The sequence below is a fragment of the Ptychodera flava genome, chromosome 18, assembly GCF_041260155.1.
Source record: "Ptychodera flava strain L36383 chromosome 18, AS_Pfla_20210202, whole genome shotgun sequence".
Taxonomy (NCBI): Eukaryota; Metazoa; Hemichordata; class Enteropneusta; family Ptychoderidae; genus Ptychodera; species Ptychodera flava.
The window spans coordinates 11,869,732-11,881,836 of NC_091945.1; the positions used below are offsets into that span (position 1 = coordinate 11,869,732).

At 40.1% G+C, this 12,105-nt stretch overlaps 1 long non-coding RNA gene across 1 annotated transcript; it reads left to right on the plus strand.

Moving 5' to 3' along the window:
* Positions 1 to 2,579: 2,579 nt before the first annotated feature.
* Positions 2,580 to 4,278, plus strand: LOC139117796 (uncharacterized). The gene is made up of 2 exons (XR_011548582.1): positions 2,580 to 2,704; positions 3,598 to 4,278. It is a non-coding gene; the product is annotated as an uncharacterized lncRNA (long non-coding RNA).
* Positions 4,279 to 12,105: the final 7,827 nt, after the last annotated feature.

Genomic DNA, 12,105 nt, shown 5'->3' on the forward strand with positions numbered 1-12,105 from the left:
GAGTGGGTTGCCGGGAAAACCATAGACAGTAGAGAAACTGTCTATGGGAAAACACAGGGATGGTACACCCCTCAAATCCTGAGATGGAGAACCGTGAATTGAATGTTTTGTAAACAGTTAAAAAAAGATGCAGCTCATAGTGGGGCTTTAATGATATCTGTTCACAAGCAAAGTATATTGTTATGCAGATAATATTTGCTGTGGAGTAGAATAAGTATCTATCTAATGATAGAGACAAATATGGATGAAATTTCAGTATAAAACAGGAAACGTATTTGTACTCAGGTCAGGTGAATTTTTCGCAAAATTTGTTGAGAGTGATTCACAATGCTGTAATTACACGAAGATTCCGGAGGTTGCTGATCTCCTCGGAAGCTTGCTCAACAATAATTATCTTCATCATGTGACACCCAAAACAGTAACCTCCTCGGCTGTCCTCATTAAAGGTTTATAAATGTCACAGTAAGGACCATCAAACTCTTTACTGCAATATGAATTCGTCATTATTTTCTCTCCATTTCACAAAGTAGAGACACAATCACGACATCGTACCGTTTTGATTGTTAAGGTAGGATGAGCCTCAGGGACAGATATTCGGAATCAAATTTCTACAATTCTTTTCTGATCTACCACTTGTTGGGGCTCACTTTAAAGCCCTTGGAGTAAGAACAATTTTCACTTCCTTAGTTTTTTGAAAATCGAAATTGTATTTCCCCCATAGAGTTAATAAGCTTACAACGATGGAAGCCATTTTGAATTTCAAATATCGATAAATATTAGGTAATTTGTTTCTCTATTACCAATATTGCACGGTGACCCCTAATTTTCATTCTTGGTTTAGTATAAGAATGGCTGAAAGTTTTACTGAGGAAAGTCTTTCACTTTAAAGGCGCATATAGACTGGCCCCCAGTCGCTTGGCTTGTCTGGCTAGTGCAGTTACTGTCCGGCAAGGCATTCACGCCACGAGCTCCTTAGCTGGGTAGTCTGCCAGTAAGTAGATCGATTTTCGGCTCGATTTATCGATCCGTAGTCGATATGCCGGCCACTGTAACCTAATTTAGGTTGCAGTGGCGGGCATATCGACTACGGGATCGATAAATCGAGCCGAAAATCGATCTACTTAGCAGACTACCCAGCTGAGGAGCGCCTGTGCATTCACGCCACGATCTCAGTACCAGCCTACCACCTAGCCTGACAGTCTGCTGATGTCCATTCCTTCAAGTTCAATTTATTCTGTTTGATATTTATATGCCCACAGACTTGGGACAAGTCTAAGGCGCACAATACCTTATCTTTTTGAGCGCCAAAGTAAATTTCTGTCACCTTTATAAAATATACCCCAGTAAATTTTTCAGATTTTTACCAAAATTTTGATAAACAACTGTTATCAATGCCATGTGATATCCATTTGGTCCAAAATTATTTTTAAACATGCAGAAAAATTCATAAAAATTAGGGAAATGTTGCACTAAAATTTTGGTGGGAAAAGTCACAGCATTCATAGGGTGAGGTTGAATGCGCCTCTGGGACAGATGCTCAGACTCTCAAATTTTTACAATACTTTTCTGATCTCCCGCTTGTTTGGGCTCATTTTGAAACTTTTTGAGTAACTGTCACAGTCTTATTTTGGAAAATAAAACTCGAAAATGTAATCCCCCACTCCAAAGTTAACACAGGGATTTTGTCCATGTTGAACATACCAAACATCAATATTAAAATGAAATAAGGTAATTTGTTTTCCCTGGTACAAAAATTGCACGATTTTTATTCTTGATTGTAGGAGAGAATGTTTAAAAGTGTTCTTGCAGGGGAAAATCTGAGCAAAATGTCAAGTCTTTCAGTTTCGAGGCGCGTGCGTCCTCGGAGTGTTTCAGTGAGTTCAACTCGACGCGTGATCAAATGCTGTATATGGGATGTTTCCTGATAATGGGATGTGTATGACGTTAAGGTTGATGACCAGAAGTAAGACAACTGTAATTTCCGTTGAAATTGCACGTGTTGTAGGCAGCAATTTAGAGGACAGGAAATATGATGAGAAACAAGAAGCGTTCCCATCAACTTTTCGATATACAACGCACAGAAATACATGTCACTCTCCGGTCACATGGCTGCGTGACAAATGACAGCCTTCAAGGAAGCAGGGAGTACATTGAACAGAATCATTGTCAGTTCGTTTTGAAAAAGAGGACTCTGTAGTTACTATTGTTCCGTCTCACTTCATATCAAATGACATAACTTCGCGTGCATTTTCCCCCCGTAACTGGTTTGATTACCTTATGAAATGCTTATCCTTTCAACCGAAAACATTTATAAAATGCCATGAAAATGGTTCGAACTGTAACATGATAAGTTATGACAATCTGCGACCGTCCGAATTTTGACATAAAACACGCCTTGGTGGTGATAGGACGTTTCGTCTTACCCGCAGACAGGTGCAGACGTCTGCAAAGACAAATTCTGATAAAAGCATTGTACGATTCTGAGAAGGGGCAGATAGTCACATGGGGGAAACGGGCCAATAAAAATCTTCCAAGTGCTATATAACAACAATAGATAATCTTATCACTTTAGACTGGAAATTTGAAGGATTTCGACTAAACAAAGCGACAGTCAAGCGGCATGCAGGTTGACTAAGAAATCTCACAAATCGAAGTGTTGCCTACCTATAGTCCTGCTGCAAAGTTGAACAATTTCTCGGTAGAGGTAAGGCATAAAAATATCGTCTCTTTCCGTTAACATGCCTTCAGGAAATAGGTCTGTTCAGTAGGAACTAGTTTGATATTTTATTTCTATTCGGATATGACCCATCAAAACAGCCAAATTTGACAAAATGACGCGTGATTTAAAAATGCGAAAAAGAGTTTAGGAGGTTTTAAACAGGGTAGGCCGGGTTACCGGAAACATTTTGAACATGGCCTAAAGGCAAAGTCTGTTGAATTTTCTGTGTAAGGTGGCGCCCATAGATTTACTTTCTCTGAGTGTTACGAGTACAGTTTACTAAAGCAGCCATGGCCAGAAGCATCGTTTTGTCAAAATCGGCCCTTTGTGACCAAAAATTAACCCTTGGCGACAAAACAGAACTGTCGAAGTCTTCCAAAGACAACAAATCAAGCTGAGAGCTCGGTCAGTTCAGTAACGGACACTTTTTCTTCACGTTCATAGGGAGAGATTAGGTGAGAACGGAAATTGTAGTGAAAATGATCAGAAGAGTGAAAATGATCAGTAGAGTTTTTTTTCGTAATTATCGATTGTGAGTCTCTCTTGAATCAGTGAAGAAAAGGACATATTGTATATCGGAGTTCATTCTTGTTATAAGAAAATTTGCGCGCGCAGTCTCCTACTCAATTCCGTTTACTGGTATTAACTTTTTAGCAAGGCAGTCTGTTGCATTTACGTAGACTCGTATCATCCTGGTTTTTCGACCTGGAAAATCAAATAAAGAAATTATTTTTCTGTGCAAAATTTTCACGTCTGTTAAGCTCTCTCCATGAGGTTGAAAGTGGAGAAATGTCGGCGTATTTCGAAAACTGATCGTGGAGCTGTTTACAAATTTGACTTAAACGCTCAATACACTTTGCTCATCTCCTTCGTTTCAGAGAGAGGAGTGGAAATGATGCGCGTTGTCCATCGAGAGATGCTTGTCCTCGCCAGTTTCGTCCTTCTCTCGATGCTACAGGTAACGACGTGTTCCATCTTTTATCGTCAAGAGGCAGAGCACTTCCACGGAGGAGAGATGGAGGTCGACCCGAGGGTCAAAAGATGCGGCGCTGAGCTGCTGAAAAGTTTCAGCAGGGCTTGCGACGCGCCAGTCAACCGAGAGAAGCAGGCTGGTGCAGGGGTGAAGCAAGAGATGATCGAACTTATGGACTTGTACGTGGGGATAGGCTTCTGGATTGGGAACGGACCGATGGCGCGTGAAGGCGGCAAGCTTGCCGATGCTGTGTTCAACTTCTGCTGCGTGGCAGGTTGTTCCAAAACCTTCATTCAAATAACTATGTGTGAAAAGCGATAAACTCTTGGCAAGCCGTTGCTCATCCGACGGGATTTTCGCCGAGTCTCGTTCACTTCGTACCAACCAAGCGACAATCATGGAAACGAAGGATGTCCTCATACTATGGTACTCTTGATTATTTGACTCTGGCATACCTTGAGCAAAAATTGGTAATCCACGTGGCCGTCTCTTTAATTCCTTTATTGGATCCGAACGGACTCATTTGAATCAGAGCACGTCTCGTTAATATTCTCGTATTACTGTTGTAAAAATGTTTTGACAATTTCTCTTTGCATTTGCGTCAACTTCTTTGTCGACGTCCACGATGCCTGTCAGCCTTTCCACTGATATCCTAGCTCTGCATAGCAGGGCTTTACCGGCGTTCTACGCCCTGTCATGCAGAGCGACTGATATCCCCGGGCTGATATCCCAGAAAGTTGTAAGGGTTCCTTAACCAGATGGTGGTCTATCAAATCTATAATGTGTAGACCTACGATACAATTATTCTCATTCCGGATATTCGTTGTCATCGCCGCAGTAATCAAATCTCTTTTTCTCTTTGTCTACAGTAAATGTTTCCTTTCAATTCTTCATGAACATTTTGATTTACACTAATACTTCATTGCCTCTTTTCTTGATCATTTTTAAAGCTCTTCTTTCTAAGATCACTCATTTCGTGTCTTTCCAATATATTATTTCCTGCTACCTCTATGCATATATCTGTCTTTCTTCCAAGTTTAAGTCACGGTGCCTCTGTCCTTCTGTCACATTGTCTGGCTCAGGCTGTCTCTGTCTGTTTGTCTGGCTCTCGCTGTCCGTCCGTCTCTTTCCCTTTCTCTCTCCCCCCGTATGCTTCCCTCAAACAGTCGTTTCTATAATTCGCCTTTTTCTCACTCACTCACTCACTCACCCACACTTAATCACCCACTGTTACATCTGCTCATCATCCCGTCTTCATTTTGTCCATCAACTGTAGACGTACTAATCGTATGAACTTCGAATCAAATCCGCTCTTGCAGTCATCACCGAAATAACTTCCACGGGCCGTTACACTCGAAGTTACGAACATTTGTTGCGATCGTTTGGCTAATCATGCCTCTCACTTTCATCATTATTTTGTGAATCAGTATTTTCGTTCTCCTCTTGCCTAAATCTTACTTTAAAAAACGTCTTTCTTTCACCGGATTCAGCGGTGCGCTTTGTCGTCACACAATTAAATGCACGTGAATACATGAAGCCCCAGTTTTTCGACAGTCGTCGTGACGAAGTTCGTTTGTGGTAAGCCATTCTCCCTATCCTTGTCAATGACGTTGCTATTATTGGTGTTGCCATGGTTACTGCAAATGCTTTTTCTCGGCAGGAAGTCATGTGAGGTCATTTCACGTCAGTAGCAGTCTTGTCATAGCTGACTCTGAGAAAATCGAACCAACTGAACAAAGAGGCTTTATCTCTTCTTGATATTTCAAGAAATCGAAATGAAAATTCATGCCTATGTTGTTTTAATCAAGTAACTGGACACTTGAAAATCTTTTCGAATTGGTGAATCCTCCGATGTTCACTTATTATCTTACCAAACAGCTTAAAAGAGGCAGGTAATTTCTCTATCGACAAGTTCAGGAGCACAACGTATTGGCCGAGTAAATGATGGCTGGGGGCGCTGTAACCAGTGCATCAACGTAGGTAATGTGCACCACTGCAGCACTGTACGCCCGGGTGCGGATGATAATAAGCTATGTTTTGAGGTGAAATCCTGCACTTTTACTTGTGCTGATCGTGAATGCAACTAGGTTATCAAAACTGCGATGAAACGTCGAGAAAAAGGTTCGGGGAAAAAAAATTATCGATCATCCGCATATAAATTGCTCTAGATTACCCATGCTTGTACAGGCATAGTATCACCCCATCCGCTAATTACATCATTAACACTGTCATCATCGCTATAATCTTCATCATCACTATCATCCTCATCGTCGCCGTTATCGCCATCACGACTAACAGCAACGACATCATATGAAATGTTCACACACATACCCCCCCCCACACACACCACACACACACACACACACACACACACACTCTCTCTCTCTCTCTCTCTCTCTCTCTCTCTCTCTCTCTCTCTCTCCCTCTCCTCTCTCTCTCTCTCTCTCTCTCTCTCTCTCTCTCTCTCTCTCTCTCTCCTCTCTCTCTCTCTCTCTCTCTCTCTCTGGTGTCAGATTTGTGCCTGCTGCCCGATTTAGTATGGAATATTGTAACCATACCCTCCAAGGTCAACAATTCACCACAGTCACCTGTGATCTGGTCTATCCCACTCTGCCTCTATGCGTCCCGTAGACGTATGTCTTCTTCTCAGTCATATGTACACGCGTCTATGGGGCGCATAGACGCAGAGCGGAATAGACCACAGGTGACTGTGGATTCACTCGTGATCTGAACTTCAACTGGCTTTATGTAGGCAAAGTTCCCATCCCGTGTAGCTGTTTGCCTCACCCCACCAATGACAAATATTATGATTGTCATCTGGCGACCACTGTCTCATTGCTCATACATTTGCTTCTTGACATAAAGGTACACACTCTATAGCTACCTCATATAATTAAACCTTTCCACATGTAGGTAGACTTACCCATACACAGTATGTGACGCACATGGTCAAAATACAAATGCACCGCAATCGAGATCCAGTAATTTATGGTCGCCTCTGGTTCCACGCCAGTATACATTCTAAAACTCCTCTTAATAACTTAGTCTCAACTCAATAAATTGTTCACGAACTGATCTTCTTATTCGAAAAGAGGGTTGAGAGTAGAAGTCTGTCTTGCATAAGGGACATTATTAGTTATTGTGATCGGAGTGGATCAGCAAAATCCAGAGTGGGCGTACGGGGGGGGGGGGTCATCTAAAATTTGAAAAATACTGAATGGGACAAGTCAGGTTCTTATTCACACAGCACAGAAGAGGGTTCAAAACCATAATATCCACCCAGTCTTGTTTCAGGGTACAAAGGTATTTCGGAATGTCGAAGGGATTCTGACACCAAGTGTTTCATTCTCTGAGGTCTAGTCTACTCACCACAGTCTAATACAAGTTCGCCTGTCCCATTAGTTTGTATTGTCTCCTCGTCATCACTTTCAAGTTCGCAAAATTGTACTCCCAAACTTGAACTTTACTTTCTCAACGTATTAATAGGCAAGAAGTTTCATCGGGATTACGGCATTCTATCCACCACTATGATAGTACAAATTGAGAAAGTATGGGAGTCTGAAAACAACACATCACATGTAGTTCGGTCCGATTATAGAGTAGTGTAGGGATCGCAAAACATGAAAACACCCGCTGCATTTTGAACAAGAAGTTATGGCTATAAATTTTCCATTGAAGGTGAAACAGTCCTAAAAAATTGGCTGACAGCCAGCAAAAACTGAACACGCTGATTTCACATCATCACGTTTGCAAAAGTAAAGCCAATCCCACAGGAAATATTACGAGTAACTTAACGTTTATGAAGGTATTAAAATAATTTTTTGTTACCCTCAATAATTGAGGTGTGCCGGCAATAGACATAATTAATTCATCCCTTTTTATAAACTTGACAATGCAACATTCCAAGTGGCACAAGCTGTAGTGTATTGTGTAACACTGTGTGACTATATTTCTCTAATCTATCATATACGTTATAAACCAAAGGACTTGACCACATATTCCGCTCAGAGACAACTTAAGTCACGTGTGGTCTCCCTTCGACAGTTGGTTTAAATGCATCACGCAAATGTTAACACTTCTTCTTTAAGCACTTTTTCTTCTATTTCAGGGACATTTTTCCGTCTCGTCTGGCCAGCCCCCCCCCCCCTACCAAGCGATACTCTCCTATATTAAATCACAACTTCTTCAACCTGCTCCTTAAACGTTCCACCCACGTCAAACAAATATCGGTTGTAGAAACTTACAAGAATCCCCACCAGACATCTCTCTTATTTGTTGACAGTCATAGTTGTTTAATAGCTTTAAAGCCCCATATAAGCTGTATCTTTTGGCTTTTTTTTCAGAACTTTTGTTTTGTGGTTTCTCTACACTTTCTGCATTGAATCCCTAAACTGTAATTTAATGCCAAGTATTTAGCATATCAACACAACCTATATGAGTATAATCTACATTGTTATTGTTGATTTTGTATTAAAGTCCGGACTAGAATTCATTTGTAAACAATAAACAATGATCACTACACACATACAAGCTGTGTTGACAAAAAGAATACTCGAAATTTCAGCATAACAAACGGATTAGGGTCAGACATGGTAGTTTATATACAGAAGCAGAATACTGAAAAACTTGCCACAAGTTACAGCTTATTTAGGCCGCGTTCAAAAAAAATGGTGAGGGGGGGGGGCTGGAGGAATCGCGATTGAAATCTTATTTTTTTTCAGATCCCCCTCAATACCCTCAAAAATTTTCAAGTCCCCCCCTCAATACCCTCAAAAATTTTCAAGTCCCCCACATTACCATATAGCCGCATATTTATTAGGAATGCACGCAGAGTAAAAATAAACATGTAATGTGTCGTTCTGCACGCAAATGTTCAACACTATCTCTTATCAGCAGGTTGTAGAGCCATATACCTAGGGCAAGTTCTTAAATTGATTCATTTTTAAATAAATCAGTGAACTTTTTGGATTTCTCAGACTAAGCCCACTTGAGTTTATCCAACTCTGGCCAGTTCAATGGCACCAGCTGAAAAGCACACAAAATGACAATCATGAGAGAGTATGAAAATTATGTATTCCTAGCTACGTTTAACCAAATTGTGAAAAAATGAGCACAGTGACCTACCAAATTTTTTTTTTCAAAAGTACAAGACATATACAACTTAGATGCCACTTATAAAATGTTTTACAAAATTGACAATACTGGATTGGACGGTTAAAATATTCCATGAAATTAATGTTTTAATCTCAGAAATTTTGGGTGTAATAATGACAAATTTGATAAAAAATAAAAGATTCCATTTAGTCACACATTTTTCCATTTAAATTAGAGTCTTTACTATTCAAAGTTTTACTTTTGTGTTATTGGTACAATGAGATGTGAAAATTTCATTCACTGCATAAACTTGAAATGAATGGTTTTTTATATTGATTTTAGGTGATTTTAGAAAAACTGACTTTTCATCGTATATTTGTATAAGATCAATTATGGTGACCCCATCTTTTTTCTCTAATATTTTATTGTTCTCATATGCCAGAATTCAAAAATCCATGGTAACTGTTAGTCCCCTAGTCTTCTATGTGTTGCTCTCTGGCTGGATCTTGTGTACAAGTAGATGTATGTTTCACTGTCAATTGAGTGTCCTATGACCGAAACTCTTTTTAAACTACATCAGAGTCAGAGCTACATGTATCACTCTCACTGCCAGTATGTAGTAGTAGGGCAGTAGTTGTATTAACTTTTATTTTGACAACATTTTTGTTCAGTTTATACAATTGTGTTCTTGTTCTATTCCCTACAGAATGTTGAGGTATCCAGTATTCAGCTTGCCAACACAGCCTACGTGTACTGTGCATTTGCATCATTCAATTATCACCAATATTTAGACAAACGGGCTTTGTTGACTAACTGAATATTGTGTTTTTCAGCATGCTGTAGAGAGACACCAAGAAACTGTGTTTGATACATTGCATAGAAATATTGAAAAATTATAAACAGTTGTAGCTCCTGCCCCATTACAAGGCAAACTTGTTCTACGAAAATTTAATGGCATTCATACAGTTTTAGACTTTTTTGAGATTAAAGACATAAAATATGACAAAACGGTTCTAGATTTTGTTTAATTATTACTAACATTAGAACCATTGGACGACATCAAAATGTTGGGAGTCACAATATTTTCAGGCCCCCCCCCCTATAGGCAGAGCAAAACTTTCAAGTCCCCCCCCTCGACTACCCCAAAAATTTTCGAATCCCCCCCTGAATTCCTCCAGCCCCCCCCCCTCACCACTTTTTTTGAACGCGGCCTTATGTCCTTTAATTTGTCCGAAAGTGTAATATCTACGCAAAACACTTGTGTTCCTCGCATCATACTGTGCTATAACGGGCGGCCATAGTGACTCCCTGCCCTATCGATACATACAAAGCGAGACAAATGTCAATTTCGTGGTTTTTATGTGCCATATGGATTTTGCTTCTCTGCAGATCTCAGTCCTCTGTATATCATAGATACACAGCGACTTTGTACCCACAACTCATTTTCCTTATCTCGAACCAAAGACTTGAAAAAGCATCGCAGCAGTTCTATGGCCAATAACTGCTTCGGAACTGCAGGAAACATTTAGAAGCATATAGACAGATGAAAAAAGATATTCTGCTTTCTGCAATACAGCGGTAAACAACACATCTTGAAGGCACGCGTTAGTTGGAAGTTATGAAAAAAGATATTCTGCTTTCTGCAATACAGCGGTAAACAACACATCTTGAAGGCACGCGTTAGTTGGAAGTTACCGAAGGTGTGAAAGACTTCCTGTGTCGAGTGATAACGACACTTATTGACTTCGCAAAGGCGGAGACACTCAACTGTGTTAAACGCCCACTCGCGACTTCTCGGCAACTGTTCATCGATCGCGCAGGGTTTTTTTAACACGGAAATGAAACACGTCTTTCGTTTGGCCTTGTTTAGTGAATTACAAATTAAGTGATTAAAGGTAACTTAAGTAATGAACATTTGCCAAAAATATATATTATGACGTAAACGTTGTTGGCTACATTGTTGTCATGATGGCGCTGTATTGTTCACAGCTTCCCTTTGAACCATGGCCCTTTTTTATTTAGGTCGATGCTTGAACTGACCAGTAGTGTTGCTTTCGTGCTTTTATTCTGGGGAATTTACAAGTCAATGTTTACAGAAACGGAAGACTTTCGACAACAAATCAAATATAATCAGCTGCCATTCTGTTGACTTGCAAGAATTTGCGACCACAACAATACGATGATGTATATAACATTCAAAGGGTTCCCAAGGCAGTCGACTAGACAATACTTCGAATGAAACATACATCAGAGTTTCTTTTGGAGCAGTTCGCTGACAGAAAAAAAATTATTATTTGCGAAAACGCCTTTTGGTCCAACCTATAATTTTCATTTGAAGGTGTGTAATACTATACCTCAATATTTAACCTTATCCTTGCCTTTATCTGGCTTACCGTCCTTAAACGAGAATTCAATACCGCTGCCATTTCTTATAGGTGACACTTCCGTTATTCATGTCAGTAGCGCTTAAAATGAACACGTTACTTACCCTCAAAGGAATGGGCCGTTTCCGGAATTAGGGACCAAAATCATTTCCTGTTTTGCGAGAATCAAATGTTGTTGGCCTACTGATAGTACCGTGGAGGTCTTTTGTCTCTTTATTACCTCCATGATAATACTGACGTCTATGGCCGGGCGAAGATACAAAAGGAAACTGATCAAAGACTAATTGGTAAAAATAGTTTAAAAATAGAAGTACTGTGAAATAGCTGTTGTCCTAAGTGCTAGTAAAATCGATCATTCCCTCGTTATGCCTATGATAGAGAGGTGGGGGCCTATGATAGAGAGGTGGGGCCTAAAACGATAAAGAACAAAGTCAACAAAGAAATATCTCGTCCTTTCAATGAATGGAAAATAAAGAAGGAAAGGACTTAGCTTGTGAAATTAAAGGAAGTTTTACGAGTAGGATGTCGATGTTTTGTGACGAGCCTGCGTTCACAGACACCTCTAGAGGAGGAGTAGTGGGCGGGAGAATCAAGCACATTTTCTTTGATTTTTTAAGTACCTCCAAACAACCTCGTAAAAGATTCAAGTACTCCTTCTACTCATGATTATTTTCAAGTCCTTGCCCTAATATAGATTATATCTTCGGTCCACATAGGCGATAGTGGAATGTGTGCTTCAAAATACACATGACAGAACAAGTGTCACTTTTCTTTTAAAAAAGGCAAAACTGATCGCTGGAAAACTGGGCAGCTAAGTGACTTCTCGGGCCCGTCACCTGTCGGAAAAAGTGTATATGGTGATTGTGTGCTGAAAACGACATCAAACATGATATTTGAATGGAGTTTTTCAAGAATATTGCGTGTACGGGGCAAAG